Here is a 25,900-nt window from a genome sequence, read left to right on the forward strand (position 1 = left end):
TCCCCCCCCCCCCCCCTCCTCGCTGGCAGCACCGAGCGCGCGCACCTTGCTCGCCAGTTCGCTCGCACCTAACCCCCTCGTTTCGCCTGTATCTAGCGCAAATTGCATTTTCTTCCTCCCTTTACCGCGCCACAACGGCAAGGTGAAGCGCTGCAAAAGAAACGCCATTCTCATCGTCAATGTCGCAGGATCGTAAACAAGAATTCCGTTCTTGCAATTTTACTCGCATTACCGAGATTACAGGTTACTGCGTCGTTACGCAACGTACGGTGGCGTACACGCCAACTCTAAGCCCAACGGAGAAGAACAAGTGGAGGAAGAAGAAAGGGAAGCAAGAGCGCGTATAGATATAATAAAGAGAGGATGAGTTGGCGTGTTTGCACGAATTAGAGGCCATTTCTTTTCCTCGGTTGCATTCTCAAGACGCGCAGCACTTTCCGCCGGGCAAATAGACGCAGTAGTGTTGCAAAATGGAAGATTCCCCCTCCCCCCCCCCCCCCTCTCTCTCCGTAGCTACTCTTTTCCTCTTTTCTCTTTCCAGCAATACTGCTCGCTCGCTCTCTCGTTCGCCACTCCGCTTACTTTGCTTTTTACCGTCGCGTTCCAGATTCCGAAGAATCCGGCGCGCACCACCGCTACTAACTGTAGTTAATTGTTGTTTAGCTTGCCTTCCCCGGCAATGAGACCGAAGGAAACAAAAGTGGAGAGCGGCACGAGCGAATGTCGTCTTCCGAGGCCGCGCGCGCGCTACGCCGCTCGGCCTCCAATCCAAACTCGGCTAAATTCCTATATAGCTATATATATATATATATAGCTATTCTGCCGGAACTCCGTGACCAATCTTCTATATGCATAGACTTTTCTACTCTCTTTTGTGCCCTTTCGTCGCACAATTCCGAGCAATCGTTGATAGTTCGATGATTGCTTCAAGTTTTTTTATATGCAGTTATGTTTTAATTAATCGCATAAATATAATTAAAGAAATGAGAATCAACGATCTACGAGGATCTCAAGTAAGCAGTGATTAACGTGTACGAGAGCGTAACTTATTGAGAAATCGACGACTCTACGAAGGAACGACATTGCCAACGAGGAGAACGATAGAGCATACTTTTCAAGATCGATGCTTATCTTCTTTATATATCATATATATATATGCAGGCGCGCGAACTCTATACTTGGAATAAAATGACTAAAAATAATGTACAAGCGAGCCTCATCTATAAATGCATCGAAAGCACTGTCGGCCTGCATTATCATTTATACATTTAGCTCGTTGGACAATCGATAAAGGAAAAAATAACAATAACAACTGCAATAACAAAAGGCGGCAGACACACAGACGCAGGCTGGACGCCAAGGACACGGAGGCTTCGATAAAAATAGACGAAATTTCGCAATCGATTAACCATTTCGAATATTCCATAGTTAGAATTATGCTAAATATAGTCCATTGAGTTGCATATTGATTCGCCGGGCACGATTTTAAAATAGGTCACACTCGAGCCTATACCGCGTTGCGTATATATATATATATATATACATATATATATATACGTATAGCCACTTCGCAGCCGGAACAATAAGAATCGCTCCATTTAATTACCGCTCGTTCGAATCGCGCAGCTCCAATTTCAATTGTACTCCACGTATATCGTCGGTCCTAGACCTCAAATGCAACAATAACAAATCATTAGCAATAGGTCGAATGACACGGCGCGCCTCGTAAGCAAAAAATAACAACACAATCCCTCCCCCTATAGGATATTGATACGATAGTGCAAGAAAATCATCGCAAGAATCGTATTACGCGGTCACTGCAAATTCAACAATGAACGGTCGCACATGAAATGAAAACAAAACGGCACCCTACGAAAGATAATCCGCTCTCAGCACCAGATAAGAAAGAAAAACAATAGGTACAACAATAAATTTCCTTCGTATGCCATCCAACAGGCAAATTTCACAGGTATTCCATTGATACTTCGATAACAATCCTATATATATATATATATTATATGCCTATACTTTCTCAAGACGAGAAGACTCGAAAATTGGAATTTTCTGTGCCTTGAAATAATAAAGAATATTGGAGAACGGGTTATAATTACGGTGTAGTACTTGACCCGCATCGAGCGGCCCAAATTTACGAGGAAACTTGCGCGCCGGCCCGTAGTACGGAGTTTTTCCTTGAGTGGTGGGCGAGTGAGAATCCGCGTGGATTTCACGCAAAACATAACCTGCATATAGAAACGCAGACACAGTGGCCTAGACAAGTAGGTCGCGGCGCAGTTCTCCCTGCTGCCCGCTCGCGCTCTTGCCGTCAGTCGTGCTTTCGTTGTGTCTGTATAGTGGTATCGCTTAGAAGGATATAGAGACAGACGCGTTTATATATATATATAAACACACGAATAGGTTGAGGAGAGGGGGGGGGGGTCGCGAGTACAGCGTACCTAGTGCATTACATAAACTAGGTGGCTAGAGGTTGGCTCCGACATACGTTACACACATACATATATAGGTAACTGCGGGCTAGGCAAAGAGGGGAAGGACAGGGATAAATAGCTAGTGGGAGAGAGAGAGGGTCGAGGAAAAGAGGGTTGAAACCGGTCGACTCGACAGTGGGCTTTTTTTCGGGTCAGTCCTCGCAGCAACGTAGCCATCCTCCGTCACGTCGGCCTCTGCTACTATACTATCGATCCCGATGCAGCCGAGTGAGAACCACCGGCACGATTGCCAGCCAAACCTTTTGCCGAATGTACCGTGCATTTCGTCCGTGTTTTCCCCGACGAAACGCGAAATTCATCTACATCGCCCATCTTTGCACCAGCACCAATTTTCCACAGCCTATTCCAAGCCTCTCGATGACAACGCGACAAAATTTTAATTATATACCTATCATTCGCAAAATTCCAAACTACGACGACGGACAATGGAATCGTTCAGGCGAGAAGAAGAATTTTGCTTCGTGTTTACAGGGATAGCGCCGTTTAGAAATCCATGTCATGCACGCGTCACAGAAGCAAGAGAGGCCCTATTTTAATTTACCGAGAGCATAAAAGCAAACTGGGAACTTTCACGGATGTGTTGTTTACCAACAAACTCGAGGCGAGAGAAGGAGGGAGAGAGAGCCGAGTCGAGCCGAGCGATCGTGCATGCGAGTTCGCACGCGCCGAGAAACTCGTGCAAGGTAGCATCTCTCGCTTTTACTGTTACTCGCGTTACGAATTCACTGGCCAGCCAGGACGAGCGAGAACAAAAGAATTCCAAGTAATCTGATTTCGAGAACACTCGCAAAATTCTTCGTGACATTGTGCAATGATGCCGGTGTGGGGAACACTCTCATAGATCGCTCTGTTATGCCACGGTATATACGCTATACATATATATACAGGTGAAGAGCTCGCTTATAGAGGGACGACACACGGGGGGCACGCGAACGAGCAAGAGAGAAACGCGAACGTGTATAGTACGCTCTGTGGTATAACAAAGCGAGGAGAGTCGGTTGACTCGCGCAAATTGTCCCTGTGTGTCGAAAGCTACGGTGAATTATTGCGTCGCAATATCTAGACGAGCCTGGTTCGCCGTCTAACTGGCCTACTTCCATGTTTTTACTCGGAGACTACCGAGGCGCGCGTATATATACCACATAGGCCAAAGCAGAATGCGAACGCGTCGATGCGCAGTTGGCTCTTCCGATGAGATCCAGCCATTTTTTGTTTTATGTATCGAAGCTTTATAGTCGTGACCACCTCCCCTCCCCCCCCCCCCCCCAACCCCACCTTTCTTCTCACCGTCCCCTTAGAGCCGTCGCGCGTCGCGTCGGTTAATTTTGCTTTCGCGTGAGTCGCTCGAGCGTTTCTCGGCATTGACTCAACCGTTTGTCAATGTGTAAACTGATCCGCTATCTTTATCAACAGTGCTATAAATATCATCCTTGTACTCTATCCTCTAATTTAAATGGCTTTGTTATGGCTGCTTCGGGATATACATATACGCCTGCGTACCGGTATAGGTATACGCTCTATATATACAACACCACGACGAGCTTTTCATTCAAATAGGTTAATGGTTAAGCCCATTATGACCAACCTAATTATTCAGGAAGGATTGTTTATCAATGTTGCATCGATTCTGGTTAATTCTCGATGAATCGAGTCACGCAATGATATAGAATAAACGTTGAGTTTTCGGTTGAATGGTAAGAAGGTTTTAATGGTATTTGCTTCGGCTTGTAAATATTTAGGGCCGATCAAGGGGAATCCGAGTCTCCTTGGAATTACGTAAGGCTATAATCGACTGATTGAAAGTCGGTGTACATTTATATCAAGGATATATATATATATAGTTATATCAATGAGTATAGAGTAGTAGAATAGTGTAGAAATACTGGAAGAGTATACTTTGGCGAGATTCGACGGTGCAGATGTATATTTCAGTAGAAGCTGGAGGCAATATTGCAGCAGGTCCGTTCTCGGAAGAAAGGTACTCGCATCTCATCGACACGTTGATGTAAATAGCGTGCGATGACGCACGGGAAATTCCAGAGAGTGGATTATTTATAGGCACACCATAGTTCGGTTATGGAGAATCGTTGAGCACTGGACAACAACAAGAGTGGTTCGAGGCTGGAGGTGGCTGGAAGTGGCTGCAGCAGGAATGCGATTCCGTCCCTCTTTCAGCGGCTATGTGTACAGTACAACCCGTCCCAGAGCGAGCGTTCAGCGTTTGCCTCCCCCCATTTGACCCTCGCTACTATAGATATAGGCGCAACGGTCCATTGTGCCGTATAATAAATAAACAGCGCCATATCTATGAAAACAATAGCAGCAACAACAATAAGGCTAATGTCCTAATTGCACAATTGTATCGCGTAACTCCGATGGTGGTCAGCAGCCGGAGTGTTTCCCAGGAAATCGACGCAAGCCACTTGGCTTTCTTTTTGTTGGCTCATTTGAAAAAAAAAAAAAGGAGCACGAGGAGAGACGTCATCGTCGCGAAAAGAAAACAGCAAAGTTTCACCAGACGAAGAAATCTTCCATGCAACAACACCTAGAAGATTTCCATATCCTCCGGTAGGAAAGTCCACTGACGATTTCCATATCAATTTTCGTGCGGAGAATAGCTTTCGTGTGCTGCGGCAAAATCGATAAGGAAGGAGAGAATCAACGAGCGATCTAGCTCGCGCCTGGGATGAAACTAGAAAATGTTTCGACATATGGCGCAACATTGCGTTCCGTAGCCTTCGGCCAACTTTTATTCAGTCAGTTTGTAAATTCGTGCATATCATTTTTGCTGCCTGATCCCCTTGAAATATCAAATCATATCGACAAATTGCGATAATATTGGTAACCCTCCGAATGAATCTTTAATTGCTTCCTCGAATGATAATAATAATCGTACGATTAACGTGGTTTATTGTCAAAATGCAAAACGATCAAAAGGTTTTTCAGATTAATTAAAGTTATTCGATAAGAGCGCTCGCGTTCTTGAATATACTACTTCATAAAACGTTAACAGTCTTATGGACTGACCTAAATTTTTTTATGCCTTCGCTTAGTCTCAGTAGGTTATCCCGATTGACATGTTGTGGTGAAATAAGGTCGATTATTCGAGTTACGTTGCAATGGGAACCGTATGTACTCGTATATAGCGTGTCCTCTTTTACGTAATATTTCGAAGAATCGATTAATGCCTGCTGCACTACTATCCACTAGGAAATAACAAACAAGTTCTCGCTCCTCCTCCTCTTCCTCCGTTTTACTCATTCCATTCCGTCTCCACATTACCCAATTTTCATTGTCAATATTTATCCTTCTTAATAAAATAAATTGGTCAATTTTCAAGTGTGCAAGTACGCTATAAGAATCTACAATGAAATTGTTTTCTTAAAACTATGTTTTCCCCGGTAGTATGCTCCATCTAAAAGTACGTTTATATACGAACTCAAAATTATACGGGATTGCGGATAATAAGATGAGAAGAAAAAAATACCATAAGTAGCAATCATCCTTTATTGCATAATGTACAGGAAATGTAATTTTAACTTATTATGAGAAGCATCGTTCGTATCAGTCGAGAATTATGTCATATTGTAAACAAATTGGCCCTACAATGTCGACAATGAGCTTCAGTGGAAAATATTTGTGTGACGCCGAGGAAGATAAGCGGCATTGTTGTCCATAAACAATCGGGTTCAAAAAATGTTTAAGCCCAGTCGTCGCCTCGTAAGGCCGTCTCTTATTTATACGCAGAAAGCAGTAGTCGCGCGCGTTGTTTAATTCGATGACATTTCTTATCTCTCGTGAATCAATAATAATTATCGCCGGACGCCGCTCGCCGATGCGATGCAGATTGCCTGCAAATGCAACAAACATTATTGTTGACGGTACAATAATTAGATGACGCACGACTTTTTATCCCGTTCATCCTATCGATCGTTATTCTAATGCGCGATAGTCCCAAAATAGTACATCCACTCTAGACGACGACGCTTCGAGCTTGACAATGTCCCATGACGTCAAATAATAAAAGTTGAAAGTTTCGAACGCGGAAAAAAAGTGAATAACCGGACATAAATTCAGTCAGTCTAATTAACCCATGTGTTTCACCATTCGTATAATTATTCAACTGAAACATTGATAAGACGAAGCTAGATTGATATCAAAGCGCGTGCAGGCTGACAAGCTGTCAATAATAGTCTGAAGTTTTGCAGTGAAAGCGAAGGAATTATACTCTCGCTTTCTCCAATTTTTCTCTGGCTCTCCCCCCCCCCTCTCCCCCCCCCTCTCCCCCCACTCTCCTTCTCTCTCTCTCTCTCTCTCTTTCAGACTAGATCCGTCAATATTGGCACAACGAATGATTTTAATTTTTTCCTTTCAAAGAAATCCGAGTTATCGGGTTTACCAAAGGGTTGCGTGAATCTTGAAACACTCGAGCCCTTAACCAATCCCTTGCCCCGCACCTTCCTTTTCATCATTCTTACTTTCCCTTCGGTCCTAAAATCCCTCAAGAAGGGAGTCGGAATTCATTCCGCTACGAATAATTAACCGCTTCTTCCATGTTAATTTCTTCATCGATCGATCCCCCACGAAAAACTCTCAAACCTTCTCTTCCCTCCAAGCGGCCCTAATTTCGCTCGAGAAGCCGAATTAAAGTTTCTCATTACACTTGAGGAGGGGGAGAAAGTGTTTACACTTTGGTGAGCTTAAAATATGCGAAATATTTCCTGTGGATGACGTACTTATCGATTGCTACATAAAAGCATCGTTTGACGAATCATCTCGTTTAGAAAAAAAGAAAGAAGCAGGCCACGAAAGGAAAATATCGAGGTTCTTTTTCACTACCCCTTCGATATGTCTCGCTCTTTCTGGTGGTAAAATGATTGGCTTCGGGTGCTTCTGACAAAAGTGAAAAAAAGCTCGGGCAGGGAAGTTAACTTTCTTCGAATGACTTTTACGACGTTACACGTATAGAAGGTTGAGCTTGGTTCGTGTGCGTGGCGAGCAATTACTTGCACTCGGTGGCGTAACTAGCTGCGACCCAGCTAAGGATCTACGACGCAATTTACCCCTCGTTCCGTGAGTCACGTGCCTCCTACCTATATGTGTGCACGCGCATTTCTACGGGATAAGCAGCATCTTGAAATAGTCTTCAAGGTCAATCTTTCTCGCCATTGTCCCTATAACGACGAAAAAAAAGAGAAAAAAACTCTTAATTATTTTACAAGCTCTCTGTACGCGCGTGGATCGAGCAGCACACTCGATGGTTGGCTGAATGCTTCTGGCTAATCTCATCGTTTGATTAATAGATTCCCGATTAAGCCCTGTATTTCCATAGTGCAAATGTCACCGCTTCGGGTGTGTGCTCGAAAACACCGGCTCTCCTCTCCTCCAACAACTCCACGTGGGACATCTTGAAGAGAAATTTAATTAAAAATAATTCCAAATTACACCGTAATGCCAAGATTCAAGATTTTTAATGGACCACCTCGTTTTATACTATAATTAATAATGACAATAATTTTCTTTTCGCGCTATTATTATTTTGATTCTCAGCTTACAATGCTCCAAGGATGCAAAAACCATTGTCTCTTAGCTTTTTAATTAACCTAATAAAGTGTAAGATAAACGTGTGAGATAAGTGAAATTAAATTTTATAAGGAAGGAGAAAAGTCGCGGGATACGGAAAAAGTATAAACGAAAGAAAGTCACGGCGTCTCCTCTTAGTGGATTTATGGCAGCACTATACAGATATACATTTGCTCGAGAGACTATATTCCAATCGGGTATGCGTGGGCGTGAGAAAAAACCCGATTCCAACGGTGGAAGGTAAACGGTACAATTTACACAAGTAACGTGCGTCGACTGCGCGTGTCGTAGATAACTTACACTCGTGTTACTCTACTCCTTTTCTTTCACCTGAAACTTCGTCATCTTCTCTCTTTTTACATAACACTCTTCTCTCTTCTCCAATTTATACGTAATTAAAAAAATCCAAATTGAATATAATTTCAAAGCTTTATATAATCTCGCCTGATGGAAATACGATTTTCACGCGTAAAAACCTTGAGGGTTTTTGATTTCTATTATGCTAGCGGAACTAATATAATTCTACGAGCGCTTTCAACCCTTCCAATTCGATGTTAAAATGATATCTAATAAGGGGTGTAGGAATCTCATAAGCGTATTTCCTGTGAATTTGTAGCATTCGGATGCTCCATGGGGAGTTCTATTTTGCCAATGCGAAGGTGGAAATCTGAGAAACGTATGGTGGTTGGAGGGTGGGTGCAGGAGAATGAGAGGGTGAGTGGGGGGGGGGGGGGATGAGAAAGGGCAGGAGGAACAGATAGGGAGGGTACGAAGGGGTTTTGAAAGTGTTTGAAAGGGAACTCGAAGGGCGGACATTGAAAGGGGATCGGGAGGAGGGGGGGGGGGGGGTGGAGGGAGGGGGCGTTCGTCCTGCAACAAGTACGTAATTCAGGAAAGTTGCATACCCTCTCCTCCTCCATTTCCTACGACCACTCCTACTCGAGCAACGCCGATAAGGCAATTCGCTCTCGCGCACGCTGCACTCTGTGAAAACAATAGCTTTGTCTCAGATAAAGCGAGTACGAGTTTCATTTTATCTATGGCAAAGCTGCAACCATCCATTCGGCTTGATTGAAAGCGAGATAATTTTTCTTCGGTTCTTTTGCCACCAACGTGTTACTTCTCTGTATGGATTTTCATATTTTCCTTCTAGTACAATTCCAACCCGTTCCTTCCCATGCAACAACACAGTCCCAACCACGTATTCGCGATCGGTATCGCAGGAGCGATGATACAATGAAACATTTTTAGGCCGATTGCGTTGATTCCAAAATATATACGCACGCATATGGAAAATATATTGGATAAAGGGGAGAATTTGGAAGTGCAAACGTTTAATGGCGCGGTGAAAGTATTTGCTGGAAAGAAAATTGTATATCTGAAAAGAAATTAAATGAAATATCGTGGGAGTGATGGTGGAGTTTGGGGTTTGGCAGGGTAAAGGGTTCGAAGGTGAGCATGGTGAAGTTTGCCACGTGCGGTAGCACTCGCGCCTTGGGAGTTAAGTGGCTTTGTCGGTCGCGGTAGGGCGTGGTTTTGCAGAACCCTTCTTCTACTCCCCCTCAACCAGCACCACCACCTTGTCCTCCTCATCTCCCTCACCATCCATTCCTTTCCTTTCCCGCGCGATCCCCTCTCGCGTACCCCTTTCGATTGGATCGCGTCGCTCCAAGATTCTGCTTCCGATTGCTCGAGATGCCGAGTTAACGATAAGGAGATGAATTTCTCACCTTCGCATCCCGTTAAGTACTCTTGGGAATTGCCGTAACAAATCTCGGGATACAAATTATTCCCCCATATTAATCCCCGGTGTAAATTAAAGAATGTAATTCAGTGCCGAAATTAAAGGACGGAGTAGCGTGATAAATTGGGCTAAATTTCAGAAGCAGAACGAATAAATGAAATTAAGCAATTATGCATCGAATAATGCGCTTTAATCAAAGACTCGAGTAACGGGTCGAAGGTATTTATGAATTGACGAGGAATGCAAGTTTTTGGTTAATGAAGAAATTAAGTGGTAATGAAAATTCAGGTAATTATAATATTCTGGGTAATATATAGCATAGCTCTATACTGTGCATGTGTGCGAATACAGATTTGGATGGAGAAATCATGTAAATAAACGTTAATGAAAGACGATACTTGTTTTTCAGAATTTCAACGAGCAGTGCAAATAAGGACAGGTATAGACGTCGAGAGACGCAAATGCTACACGCAGTATTTTGATGCTAGCGCCGGGATAACACGGGGGAGCAACGTGTGCACGGTACAATAAACGGCTTTAAGCCGTTCCGCGGAAGCTCGAATTTCAGCTACCTCGTGTGCCCGCTAGCTTTTCTACGGATCGTACTCAAAAGAAATTCGCCCAGCTTTTATTGCAGATAAATCATACAGTCTGTTAACGCGCACCAATTTTTTGCAGTTTTAAGCGTCGGAAAAAAATTCTACATCAACCGCTCTCCTTTGAAAACGTATAACAGCTTTTAGTAAAGTCCTGACGTTGAAACGAAGCGATCGTTAATTCTATTTAGCCAGCGAGACTTTACAGCCAGCTATCTTCGTTAAATTGTAACCCGGTTAAAATTAATTAGATCCGCAGTATCGATGCGATTGCATCGAAAACTCTTAAATTAATGGTACACGAGACACATGAAATATATAAATATATATATATATATGTGTGTGTATGAATGTTATACGTGTGCGGTGCTTGGCAGAAAATCGAGGTGTGGTTGGAACTTTATTTTTTTTTGCTTGGATGTAGGAAAAACTGATTATCGAGACAGGACGAGGGGCTATTGGATGAATCAAGGTGGACGTAAGACGAGACGTTGCAGGCGAAGAAGCGAAATTTGAGCCTGGGATAAAAGGGAATGAAGTCATTGTATAGGAGAGATTCGGCCAGTTCGCGCTGATAGATGAAAGGTGTGTTCCAGTTGTGTGGATTTCGTGGAGAGCCGGATGATGAATGGAACCGTCACGACGCCGGGCACACACTAGTTAACGTCTGGACCAATGTTTCTCGCTTGAAATCTAATCGCAGGCTCGACGATTAATTGGACCGCGTAAAAATCAAAATGACAAATGGCTCCAGTGGCCAGCCAAAAGTTAACCCCGATGTGTGCGCCGGTCACTGGGAACCAATTTTTGCCTCGATTATCTCTACCAAAACATCCTCTAACCATACCTCGCTCCACTTTTCTCCTAACATCTGACTTTTCTCCTCCGTACTAATTACATTTTAATTACACTCCCGCTTGTTCATCTGTGACTCGCTTCCTCATTACGCATCGCTGATGGCACAGTTATTGATACTATACCTACATAGTATATATGTGTATATACATATATATATATATATATATATATATATACACACGAGACTCCTATATTTGGATGTTAAACGAAACTGACAAATTCAAATAGCCATAAAGCGTTCCATTTAAGGAAGCCCTATATAGCTGAATCGAAAGCGAGTAGTGATAAAAGAACCACGGACAAAACTAATTATCCTTGGTACTGTCTCTCTGTATAGGTTTTTCTTTCTAAACGTTGTCTCTGTAAATGAAATGAGTTCCTCTGTTCCCATGGGGATGGCAGCAGGATGGAACGAGGAAAGTGGAGAAATTTTTAGGAAACAGTGTTATATATATATATAATAGGTGGGGGAGCTGGAGTCTATGAGTGAATTTGCGCGCATCGAACTCGCTCTTGGGTCGGTGATTTATTGGCATTAAATCGAACGAAGGGGCCCTATGCTCTGCAGGGATAACAGGGAGTCGAGGCTCCTCTATTATTGCCGGAAATTCAGCATCGGCTCAGAGACGAATGTGATTTAGCATATCTAAACTGTGGAGAGTGGTGGTGTGTAGCAGGGGCCCTCATAGGTTTATTCGTACCAGATAGGGTTTCCTTGTATTGGCTAACCGATATATGTTACCATGTCATTCTGTTTGGATTGACACGTGTCGCTCGATCGATAGTAGCTCCTATACTCTATCCCTATCTCTTTTACGTCCGGTTATATTATTATATTCTATCTCGGCCTTCCCTAGCACAGAAACCTCTTAAAATACTTCCGAGCAACGTCACCTTCCAACTAAGCCATCGCTCAACTCGAAACACCGAAATCAATTTCGCTCGTGTAAACATTCCATGTCATCCACCTCTTTATTCGCAAACGCATTAACTTTAACGCCTTATTTCTTTCCGTACGAGATATATATATATATATATAAGGTGTATAGTAAAAACTCTCTCGACCGAGTGGCCCGGTCATAAAAAATCCGGGACATTCGGCTGTTGACGAGAATCTTTCTGTAAACATTATCACGCAAACACTATCGATACCGAGCAAATACGTACCATCTGGGATTACGAAGGTCGATCCAAGCTTATCGTATACCATCTCATCAATAAATACTCCAATTCGATTCATGGCCGATACGCAAATTCTTTGAATCCAAACAATACATTGTGAGTTATAAACGTATTATTTGTCCTAAAGATATATTAAAGAGCTACGGAGGGATATAATTAAGACGCTGTCAAATATTTTGAAGGAAATTTCTACTTATCTTTTATATTATCAGAAAACTAGTTTTGTTATCAAACGCTATCTGCCCATTTCTGCGTTATAGCGTCATCCAAAATCGAATTTCTTGATTAAAGCATCGCTCGATTGGCATAATTATCGTAAAATTATAAATATATAATAATCATATAATTGGGTAAATCAACTAGTAAAATAAGAGTCTTCCACGCGAGTTAATGAAGCTCCTCTGTCAACGCTAAATTGCCAAGAAGACGATGTTTGAAGGATGGTCGTATCGGTGGTATTTTAATAATACACGGCCGAAAAGCATGATACGAGTTGTGAATTTATGGTAAAGGCTCTATAATGAGATTCGTTTTTCGAGACTTGTGTTTTTAGCGTTTAAATGGACCTGTTTTTAATTCGAGGAGATGTTGACGATGTGGTCAATGTTAGAATTTCTTTTTACATTGGTAGTCGTGAGAAAAAGAGGGTATAGGGAGGGGGAGGGCTATAGCGATTAAAGAAGATGGTTTCAAAGTTCTCGTCTCTCATGTAAACACCTCATGGACGCAATAAGGAGAGGCTGCACCTGTTGCTCGCACACGGCCTCCGGACGAAAAATATTTCGGTTTGCCCTGATCTTACGCGTTTCGAATCTGAAAAAACCAAACGTCCTTCCGTGCTTGCTCGTCGACTGGTCGCTTCGTGTGTTTGTTTGCCTGCTACCTCGCACGCTCCTGACATTTACGCTTTGCGCAAGTTTCAATTCGGCCGACTGCAGTGTACGCGGCATAGCGTGCTACACCACTATACATATACATATATATATATATAGGTAAGCGTGAAAAAGTACATGTGCCTCCCATTGAAAGAAACAGACGGTTAAATTGGGTTATCTAATACGCAATTGATCGATTTCAGCGTTTGTTTAATTATTATAATGAAAATTGTGGCCCTTTACGGAATTAGCTGGCGGAGCTAATAAACCAATCCTCTTATCAGTAGACTGCGTAGAATTCAGCGCGATCGATATTATAAACTGCGTCGCGGCCAGGCTTAATAATCGTTACGCTACAAATCTTTACCACTGAGTGGATTTTCGAGTGAATCAGTCAAAGTTCGCAATGATTAATAAACATGCCAGCGTAGCGTCTGGGCACGCGCGATTTAATCATAATAATCAATGAATAATCTCATTAATTTTGCGTTGACACTTGTCAGATAATGACAATGAATGTACTGCGTGTAACGTGTATTATAAATATAAATAAAGAGGAATTCTTTCTCGCCTAAAGCTTGTTTCGCATAATTGGATAAAATGTGTTTTCAATGGAATTGTTCAAACGGCACGTAATGAATTATTGTGGATGATAAATCACATTCGTCAAATCGCAAAGAGTATATATCTCGCTGCTAGGAATCTTAATGAGAGAGTAAGAATAGCCGCTAATAAATTTATCGAAGATACGAGTTGGATTTGATTGGCGAAGATTGCGAAGAAGGTTCAATGAGCGTCGCGAGAGGTAAATAGAGGTGGTGGGGGAGGGAGAGAGGGGGGGGGATGGTTCCATGAATTTTAGAGGATAATCGGTATTGCGCGTCGGACTCGAACCGAGTTTGTATGTATATATACCGATCTCGACAAAATCGTAAAGAGATCGAGCAACGGATTATTTCGAGGCCATAAATCATCCAACGCCGAAACCGGTTCACCGGCTGATTCGCTCGCGCTAGTCCAAAACACGTACTCGTAATTTCCGATCGATGAATCTGTCTTGTGAAAAAGCCGTAAATTCTACTACTTATATTTTACATTGACAAATAGTTTTCAATATCCATCGAAAGCTGTCAGGCCTAAACAGCTGCTAAAAAGAGCCGAAAACTTTCCTCCCCTCATTTTTCTTCTTACCTTTTATACCACTTATACCACGTGACACGCTCGAGAGTCTCGATTATCGCCCCAACTTTCTTAGCTCCCAACTCCTGTGTGATATATATATATATATATATACATGTATATAGCGAAGCGAGCAATCGCACGTGGTTTTATTATTAAGAGGATATCAGGCCGCAGCGAAATACAAAAGTCGATATATATTTTACCGATCGAACGAGAACGACTCCCGAAACCTCCCTTCCTTCCTCCAGCAGAGTCTTCTGGAATCTTCCGATCCTCCGAAGAGGATTGTTGAAACGTCGAATAAAATCGTTTGATTAAAACTCTCAGTATCGTACGTTCTACCGTTCGAGAACACGCTTCCTATACTTTACGGCGAATGTTATGCTACTATAATTTATTATCAGGCTGCTTTACAGTTTCATCGATTTTATTTAAGCCCCGTAGCTCTTAACTGCGTCGTATTAAACTGTTTTTGTTCATAGGGGTAAATCGATGATTAGAGCCGGGTAGAGCGATCGTACCGATAGATAAAAGTCGTATGGCGGTTGTAAAAGTTGAGAGACACTGCTGTCGAGCAATGCGGTTAATAGTTGTTTGATTTTTTAAGGCGCTAATCGCTATTGCCATCTCATCGTTAAAAGCGCGTGCTATATACGAAAAGTCAAAGTCTATAAGCGTGGATGAGAGTCTTGAAAAACGCCGCGTCACGCTGCGCTACGCGACGCGACGCGACGCAACGCGCCACGGAAGTGGTCGGTGGTCCTACTCCCGGAATGTCGCGATAACTTATCGAATCACGTCGGATCTAATCAGCGCGAGTCACGAGGGGGATCCCCGCTCGCGTAAGTACTGCACTCTCGCGCGTAAAATACGCTTTACGCTTCGGAGATAAAATTCTTCTTGCTTGGAACGAGCAAAAACAAGAAGATAACTGGAAAAGCGTGTCACACTATTGTCGCGAGAGAGCGGCGTGAAGCGAGCGCAAATATTTCTCGCGACACTCGAGCACACCTAATTCTCTTGCAATCGCCGTCAGCAAAATTTCTTAGAAACTTCTGATGCCATCCCAAAGTACACAATAATATCTGCTTACCGCTTTTGGCATATTTTTTCCACACTCTTTTCTCCTTCGATCATTATCATTCCCGCTTCGCCTTATCGCCGATTACCGTGAAATTAACTATTTACCAGTCGCTTTATTTTCGATGATAGATCGATAAGGTTTCTTGTGAGAAAACTCTATATAGGACTCCGTAAGAAATCGGTATACGGAGAACCGGTCGAGGGTCGTCGAGTTAATTTGGAGAACTGTCCGGGCTACTTGGAATTTCACGGGGCGTTGTGTACTTTTTAACAGCGATAATTATTGTTATGGTTGTTGTTTGTTGTTGCCAGGAGAGTATATAACCTCCGAGCGGAGGTCGCGCACGAGTAACACGCTCGACGCGCTCTGGTCCGGTCTCTCCGTTCTCTGCAGTCGCTTGGATTAACTCGATGAGAACGCCAGAGCAGTGCAGTACAAACCTGAACGTTCTATTTCAGGATCAAGTTCACGACTCTTTAGCGCACACGCAATTTAGGCATTTCGCGTAGCATTCGGCCAAATCTACATCGGACGAATACGAATTCGCTCGGAGGAAGATTTCAGTCCACACACAGTCTGTTTCTGCACGAATAAATTCACTAATGGTGTTCTCAACCTGTATACTATATATATATATATATATATATATTTATATGTACACACAGCTTCCTCGTGTAATTTTTTGCACGACTCTGTCAATTAGCCCGATCGAGCACGATTATCGTTCTTGCAGATGTTTATGGAGAGATCTGTTGACGGCATTGGCCACGTGTAGACGGTTACGGTGACACGAAAAGAGAGAGGGGGGAGTAAGACGGACGCTACAGCAACGCGAGGCGCGCGGCGAGCGTGAGCATATCGCTTCCGCCGCGTCTCGCTAAGATAAATAATGCGAATCGGCAAATATTTGCTTTGTCGCTCGTGACCGCGCAATTTCCGTTAATTCAATTCGTTCTTGCTCGGTTCGTGCTCAATGACAAATAGCTCGTGACGCCTTTACGAAAATTAAACCTGCCTGACTGCCTAAGTTTTGCGTTGCGTGCAGACGAGAGCGAGTAGTATTGCGGAATTTTTGGCCTTATCAACGACTCACGCGCGCGGCGGCTCGGTGTCAATATTTTCATAGACCCGCCGCCGTCGCTCAGTCCACCGTCCCTATTGATCAACCACTGGGACCACAGGTACAACGATCTTCCAGGTGTCGCAATTTGCTAAACTCTGCCTTTGCAAATACTCGACACCTGAAATCATAATTTGCACTTCCAAAAAAAAAAAAAAAACACGCGAAGAAAGACACTAATAAAAACAATGTTTTTATTTGAAATAACATCTGGCGACGAAATCACCATTGCCAGTCTTTTCAATAACCTCGGTAGTCTCGTTTAATTGAACAAACGTATTGTTTGTCCAGACTTAACCGATCTAATTGAATCTTATCTGAACGATAAGTTTCTCATTATATAGTATAATTAACGATAAACGCGCGATTATTAAAACGTTAATACGAGTTGAACGATCGAAGCTCGCTGGATTTCTCTTTTGGAAATTCACGGGGATCGTGCAGAAGTAATTTCTTGTCCCCCGCGTTGCGCCTCATCAACGCATATAGTTATATACGCTATATATATACACATATATTTCTGTATATATAGCGGAGTGCATAAAGAGATAAGCCTGCATCTGACGCAGATGGGTTACAGCGGTAGAATTTCTGTGATTTCAGCGATAATAGGTGATAAAGCAAGTCGATCGAGTAAATTTAAGCAACGACAGGCAGCAGCAGCCGCGCGCGCTTCGTGCGGTCATCGATCATGAGATAATCTAACCGAGCACGGTCGCCGCGCGGTAGCGATGCTCCCGTGTAATTCCGGCTTTAAATGCCATTAAAAATGAGTTACGAGAAGAAAATTGTGCAAGCCTGCAATTATGTAAAGCACACGCGGATACATCCTCGGATAGGGCTGTGTTGTGGCATATGCAACGGTATCCGCCGGTACACCGAGACTCAAAAGCGCCCACTGGGATAAGCGCGAGAGGCTGCGCGTTATAAGCACGCGGGATGATGAGAAAAGTAATGGGCAACTGTGTGAAAAAGAAACGCGCAAATTCATAGATGAAAAAGAGCATGCTTATAGATATTTCGACGTTTATTAATGGCCGTGGATTAAATCCCGGTGTGGCCAGGCTAATTCGGTTAGTGGAGAAAGTGTGGCGTAACCGCGTCTCTCCATCCAAGTCCTATCGGCAAGGGTATTTTTCCACTTGGTGCGCTTCTTCGACCAAAATCGTGCATGAGCTAATTCCTTCGGCTTTTTTTTTAATGTAATCAATTCATACTAATATCTTGCATTATTAAACTCACTGGATTAATTACGACTATCAATTTGAATGCTTGTGTAATCCTGTTGTAAAATATTTTCTTCCTTTTAAAAATCGGTATATATATGTATATATGTAGATGTATAAATAACCGTTGATTTTTGCAGTATTTCACCAATGGTTTATCCACCAAGTACTCTCTAGAATACAGTACATATATATGTTATAATAAGTATGACACACGCGTCTATGAAGAATCCTTACAAGTTCTTTTCGCACTAACGCCATCCTCGCTATACACGAAGAAGATGAATTTTCAGCGCGCGAATCTAGGACGCGCTTACGCGTCGGCTTCTGACAAAGAGCAACTCGCATGAATCAAAGTCGAGTGACGGATAACACTGGCGATTCCTATCTCGCTCACTACCCCAAGACGATTTATAATGTTGATTAATATATTTACGGGTTTCCTCCTCGCGAGAAGAATCTTACTTAGCACTAGCAAATTAAGGAGAGAGCAAGATAAAAGAACCATCTGCGGCGTTGCTGCTGCTGCTTCGTTCTCTTACATAAGCCAGATTACCAATCCATTTATATATTAAACCGTTATAATACAATTTTCATGATATCATATTATTTAGCGATGTCATGCTAATCACTCGTTTATTCTCTCCTTTTATGGCATTTTCTTATTCATTTCACGGTGGATCGCTGGAATAAAATAGGAGCCCGCTTGAACCATATAATAATATAGCTATATAAAATACGGCGTTGGAAGGTTGACGATTAACAATTAATTAGTCTTACCAAACGAATCGTCGGATAGAGTACGACGAGGCAAAAAGAACAGTCGGAGTATTAAAAATGAGAATTACAATCTAATTGAATAGTTGTCGGGAGAGAGGTGGACGTTATTCAGGGGAAAAGCGAGAAAAACGGCTCTCGAGGTCGATAATAGTTTCAACACGCGCAATAGTGAGAAAAAAAGAAGAGAGAAAAGAGAGCTATAGAGAGAGCGACGTAGAACGAGATCAGAGTTGGCCTTCGGTTGGCCTGCGCGTTGCGAGTCGCGGTGACAGTGTGCATAAGTAGGTGTACAGTCATGATTAGAGTGGGACTTGGAAGAGAAAAGATGTTGGAGTTATATAGTCATATATATATATATATATATATAGGGGGAGGGGAGGAAGATGCCCGTTGTTGCAAAGGTGAACGATGATTTGGCAGTTGGGTGTCGTCGGGGTCTTCGGGGTCGTCGGGCAGCTGCTCGTAGCCGTAGTAGCCGAGGAATTCCGGCAATTCGATCGTAAACATCGGAGAGGGCCGCTTGCGATAAGTCGGATGTCGTATTAAACGAGACATCCGGCTACTCTCCTTGCCCGATCGCCACTTACGATCCTATCGAATTTCCATACAATTGGGCGTTCGACATCCGGCTTACCGGCTAATTTACATGACGTATCATCGACCGTCGAGTTGACGACCGGTCACCAATTATTATACCGTCATATCGGCCCTTGAATATAATTTCCCTTTATGAACCGACCAACGAGGAAGTCCAGCGAGACGAGCAATTTCCATTGGTAAATAGAGAAATCAACAAACACACACGTATACACACACGAAACGCTCTTTACAATTTTAATTACAACAATTCAACGGACCCTGTTGCGACAGACTGGGAAAATAGTGGTGCAGTCGATATTTTTTTTTCGAAATAGCGCTATAAACACTTGAAATTGCATTCGTATAAATATATATGTACACTTGACAATTACAGTCAATTTAAGACCGGCAAATTAATTACTTTTGCAGTACATATCGAGTGTCGAGGATCGATTGTGTTCGGGGCTTCGAGGAAGTTGCTGGGAATCCTTGAGTAGGATCGTTGGTAAACAAGGAGTTTGTCCTTGATTTGGAAGAGACGCAATTTTTCTCCTATATACCTATATATATATGCTGCAAAATCAAACAAAGAAGCAGAGGAGGCTGACCGAGCCGTTGTTCTTCATAGGAAATACCGTTAGCCGTTTCTATGCTTCTGCCAAGCGCGTCAGGACTTGTCTCGTCCTGTTTACCCCCCCCCCCCCCAACCCCCCCTTTCACCCATCTGTTATTGGTCCTGTTGTTCCTGTTCTAGGATACGCAAAGCGTGCCAAGGCTTGTTCTCCTATCTAACGGAATCGTCTATTCGGCCACAATCCGATTGGCCGACATTCCAACGGACTACGCGGAAATAGATTTTTAGCGGGACAATCAATTCGATCTGTCAATGGAACAAATGAAAGAAAAGCGAGAGATAAAATTGTGTGACGGTGTATATAGACATATAGCAGGATCGCATCAACTTGGCGAATCTTCGCCAGTCGCACACACAGTCCCTGGAAAGTTTTCGTTTTTAGCGTTATATATATATATAGTGTGCACAGCCCGAAGAGACGGACAGCGACGTTTCTTGCGACTGGGGAAGTCAGGTAAGCCCACTGGCGAATCTCGCCGTGTCTCGCGTCAAATTACTTAAGCTCGCTCTGACAATGGTAGAATGGCACGGAGCTTAAAGTCATCGGAAGCCGGAATCTGAAATTCGCAGCTCTCGCTATGGAAAATGGTTCACGCTGAATTTTCCAACTTTCTTCGCAAGCGGAGAATTCCGACGGCTTTTTGCCCCTACCCCCCTCCCCCCCCCCCCTCTTCTTTCTTCCGCCATTCTCGCTAAGGCGCAATCCACACAAGAGGCCGGCAATAACAAGTTATTTGCGTCCGATATTATATCTCTCCCACACTACCTCCTGCCACTTCAAACTCGAGACTCTCCACTCCTATTTCTGCGTATTCCACACCCTGCCCCCCCCCCCCCTCACCTACACTTCATTCCATTCTCGACGAGTCTATTCAAGCAAAAGAATCCTACCCCTCTCGCATTGTTATATCCGCGCGTCCAACGAACGAGTCGATCCGAATAAATGGGATACACGTGTGAAAATTATTTTCCTAAGGGACACGTTTTTCCTTTCATCTCCTTAAACCGTAACTCTCCAACTTTTTCCTCCTCGCATACTTTTTCACCTAAGCAAATTCCCCGGGAATTTAGCTACTTATTTCCCAACTGAACCAACTATAATGCATATTACGCTTTCGCTTGAAATTTCCACCCTTCGCTTATTTTCTTTTTTTTCTTCTTCGCTGTATTTTTCCACTTTCCCTGATAAAGAGTCTTACATTCATCCAGTATTTATTGTTCAGGGTCCATTCGGTAGTCTATTGGCCAGAGACGCCAGATAGAAGCTAGCAGTAGCAATTACGTGGCGAGTTTATCGTCAAGCTCGGTAAAGCACATCGTCTCACACGTGGGGAGGACTTTCTTCGTGAGAAGACACCGACGCGACGAGGATTCGATAAAAATGGAGAAGGGACAATATCCGGCTCTCTGCCTTTCATTCCAACTACCTATATATAAGTCTCGTTGCGTTAGCTACAGTCCGTAAAGAGGAACCCATCGAATTAAATGAAATCGCTTAATCGTCGCAACACTTGTCATACCAGCTCTTGCCTCGTGGACAAATCTGCCACAAAATAAACTGTCACAGTCATCCTCGATAATCTGGAAAGGCAGAAAAAGTGCGATAATTTCGTTTTCTCGAAAGCCACTATCTCCCTGCAATGGAAAGCTATACGATTGTACTTAACGTAGCGCAAAATATGGACTAATAACGTTAAAACCATGCCTGTATAGCTTATGCAACAGAGTGGAAAGAGCAAAGTTCGTCAAAGTTTCCACTGAGAGTTGCTTGTAATGAAATATGTGGACTAATTAGTCGTCTGGGCTATTTTTGCTATAAAACGATTTACTAATGAAGCATGATTTTGCAGAGACAAGGCAGCGACGCGATGACCCAATCGCGAATTATCGACTGGCAAAGTGCAGAGCAGTTCCTGCCTGTGTGGAGCGTGTGCTGTGGCGAGTGACTCAACGCCTGGACCGCACCAATTTGCTCTTGGACTTTGAGGCCTGATAATTTACTGTTGGCCCGTGCCACTCGCGTGCACAAACATGTCCATACACATGTGTAATCTACTAGGCTACATAGCTTTTCAATAACATCGAATAAACAGCTAGCAGCGATCAATGTCAGCCACTCGCTCGTGGCGCGATTATCTTTCGGAATGTCCAGTTTACAATCGGAGTAACATCCCCCCTTGTGATTCTTGCCGAAAACAGGAAAGAGAGAGAGAGAGAGAGAGAAAGAGGGGGAGACGAGTGGAGAGAGGCATAGTGACGGTTATTCCGTGAAAGTATTCTGAGAATTTCGCCAATTAAAATCGAGGAACAGGTTGATCGCGAAAAGCGTACTTGGTTGGAATGTCCTTGGACACTGCAGTTTCGCTAATTGAAATCGATTATTCGACTCTCCCGGTAAACCGTTCTCCTTCTTCTTACCCTTTTCACATTTTACCAGGAAGAAAACAACCGGACTTTGCTGACACTTGCTTTCCAGTTGTACGAAACGATCGAACAGTTCTACCCCGGCAGAAATTCAATTTCTCATTATCAAAGCTGCGAATACTTCTGTTGATCCTTGCAATCGTACGTGTATAGCTTGTTACGCGGCGAATGCAGAGTTTCAGCAACTGGTGGTCAATGAGGAGCGAGTGTAGGCGAAAACCTCTCGAATGCAGTTACCGTCAAAAACTTACATACGCTCTTCCGGAATTCCTTCAGGGTCCCCATTCTTCCTTATACATTCCTATACCATTACGCATGTATCAAAGTACTATAAACGTTCGAATGGTGTGTATACGCTTTGGGGAATGAAGAGTGTATAGGAAGGGAGAAAGAAAATAAGGAAGGAGGAGAAGAAGGAACTATGAGAGAAAGCTCAGTTAATCCACACATGTGCGATGACAATCGTAAGCCACCTGTTGAATGGCTCCGATATCCAAGTTATCTTTAGCTAATATTCATTCTATAAACCTAAGTTCCATCGCTTTATCAAATTTCAGCAAGTTTTACTTTCATTTTAGAAAGTGGAAGAAATGCTACTGGAGAGACTCGTACAAATACATCCTACGTCACGTGTCTACATAGAATATAGTGAATATTAATGAGACCAATTAAATATAAGGTGTACGAGACACATTTGCAGTGATAACGTTTAAATTGATATATTACTTAAAGAAGGTGATATTATTGCCAAAACGTGGAGTCATTGTCGAATAATTGGTGAAAGATTTGGAAAAGAATAGAAGGTCGACGAGAAAGGGTCGCGATACATTGGCACGGTCGCACGGGTTGCGTCAAAAACGGAATTAAAATGCTGCGGCTGCGTGCACGTAATTAGGAAGAAGTTGTTGTCACACGGGCAGCGTTGCTGTGACATTCCACGCAGGGCGATCGTGAAATTGACGCACGTAGCACGTATAGCCGCAGGAGTTAGCTAGGTCAAGTGGTACCACTCTGGTACCGGTACCACTAGTGCCAGAGTGCCGGTACCAATAATTCCACTAGCAGACCTGTTTCCACGCATTCGTTCCATGTGGAAAAAAAATTCTCAACATTCTTAACTCCAGCAAACTTTGGAGGGGCCCGGTCAAAAATTAATATTCATCTTCCTATGGCTCCTCATCCGCTACTCTCTATTATTATACTTTCCTATATCTATATATACACTGCATAGAAAGAGAAGCATTAATCTTTCGCGGCACGTGATGCGCAGAATTTTTCGCAATTTTTAGAGAAGATTCATGCTGGAGCCACGATGCATATAAGTGCGGGACGGCGAGTAATCTCGAACTCGCAGGCTGTATGGAATGGGATTCGGAAAAAGCGTGGAAGCAATATCCAGCGAGTGTGTCGAAAAGCATTTTTTGCCTGGGCAATCAGCGAGAGCCGAAACGAATTGTTGCTGCGCCGGCTGAATAAATTTCGCACGTGCACCGTACCCTGCGGAGGACTATAAATATTCCAACATCTTCGCTGGGCGCGTTTATTTACTCGCGCGCGACTTTATCTGTCCTCCTGCTGCTGCACGTGACCCTTTACTCGACTTTTATCAAAACGAGCTCTCTTACACTCTTCTCCCCCCTCCAAGTTCACATCCTATTCCAAATTCAGTATTTTACATGTTACCGGAGAGAGAGAGAGAGAGAGAGAGAGAGAGAGAGAGAGAGACAAGATACAGGTCGAACAAAGTACCCGAGCTACTCGTTAATACCGTTCCCAGTGTTTCCAGACGTTTATTTCTATTGGCAGCGTGGAGGAGGAACGCTGCCGCAGAGAAGCAGAGCGTTTCCGATGGTCTTCTGTCTTTATAGCGTCTGTCCGTAGTATTCTCGAACATAAAAGGGCAATATTATAATAAATTGTTATGGGTCAGCGGTGATAAAAATAATAGAAAGAAGTGGATAGAGCTGACAGGTAGGCGCCACCCCGTCGCCACGAGTGTCAAACCGTAACAACTGTAGAGCCCGTACACACACACAAACACGCACACACACGCGACCTTTACAATTACTCGCCATCTATCAATTACTATTCGTCGCGTGGTTACGATAATAACGACATGTGCCAAGACTCGGAATCTTAAACAATAATTAGTCCCATTTGCGATACGTGCGCGACATACCTTAGCGGATATTGGTAATGTTATCGCTCCAATAAGCACAACTCGAGGAATATAAAAAATTGTCCATTGGAATCAATCTCTATAGCGAAAGAGTATAGAAAGCGGTCGATTTGTGCTATATACATTATATGGAGTTTGGATCACGTGGAGGTTAACTAGAAACAACGTAATGACAGGTCGATCGATTAAAAAATGTTGCACGAGCCACTCTTACAAAAGCTGCATGGCTATATTTATCTGGAATCGCGTATAGGGAGAGGTTTATTGTCGTTGTTCGATACAAGGAGATGCGGATGGAGGGGAAGACTGTGCGTTGATAAGAGAATTGGCATTGCACGCTCGTCATAGGCAATATCGTCAACCAGGCAAAGTCGATTGAACGGTATCGGTGGCACATGGCGCATGGCGTATGGCGCATGGCGCATGCCAGGCCGTATTGCATCACGACGGACAACGTCAAACACCTGCGATAACTGACCGTTATCACTGCTTTCCCACGGCACGTATATACCTTCGATCGCTTATCAAGCTTCCATCCTGCCCGGCGCCTCCTCCCCGAGAACAGATTAAACCGTTACAGTTTCCTATTTGCCATTCTACATTTTCCAATTATCCACTTCTCAAATTGTTCATTGGTGACTCGTACAAAGTTGCACGGCTATTTATCATCGGTATTCCTCGAAAGAAGCGGAATAACACAGCCACGATAAACTTGCTTTTCAAAGATCAATTAACTGATAATCGCAATATTTTTCTTATAATATATTAATTATCGATCGAATCAACCTACTCTTTCCAATCGTGCAATGTTTTTCCAAGATAACTCGCGCCATTTGCTATTATTATGGTTTAGAAGATGAGAATAAAATAACATGTTGTTTCCGTTGTTTACCAACGTGTTTTTTCGACACTTCATTTTTCCTCAAAGTCCGCGTCAAGCAGCGCTCCACGACACTTTTCTCAGAGAATCGATGCAGCGTCTTCCTCGAAGGTCATCTTTCGTATTGAACTAGTACACGTAGCTCCGAGCTGAAATTTCTATCAAACTATTTCTTTTTTGCAAGCTTAGAATCGCGGTCGACCGATTAGAAGCTTTCTTAAGCATTGGGCAAAAGGGATATAAGCGGTGTTTTTTTAATTGCGTGTTTTTCTTTTGTTCCATTAGAGATTTCACATCGAACCAATAGTGAATCGAACGAGTCGTATGGATAAGCTTGATCGGAGATGGTGCCTCGGGAGGTCTTTCTAAGCTGTCGAGCGTATAACAGATAATTAAAGGGGAAAATGGTTCTCTCTGGATCAAACGTACGCGGGAGATGGGAAGGGGGAGGGGAGGGGAGGGGGGGG

The sequence above is a fragment of the Prorops nasuta genome, unplaced genomic scaffold (genome assembly GCF_024137725.1).
Source record: "Prorops nasuta isolate Cenicafe-Biocafe unplaced genomic scaffold, Cenicafe_Pnas_1.2 PNAS00003, whole genome shotgun sequence".
Lineage (NCBI taxonomy): Eukaryota > Metazoa > Arthropoda > Insecta > Hymenoptera > Bethylidae > Prorops > Prorops nasuta.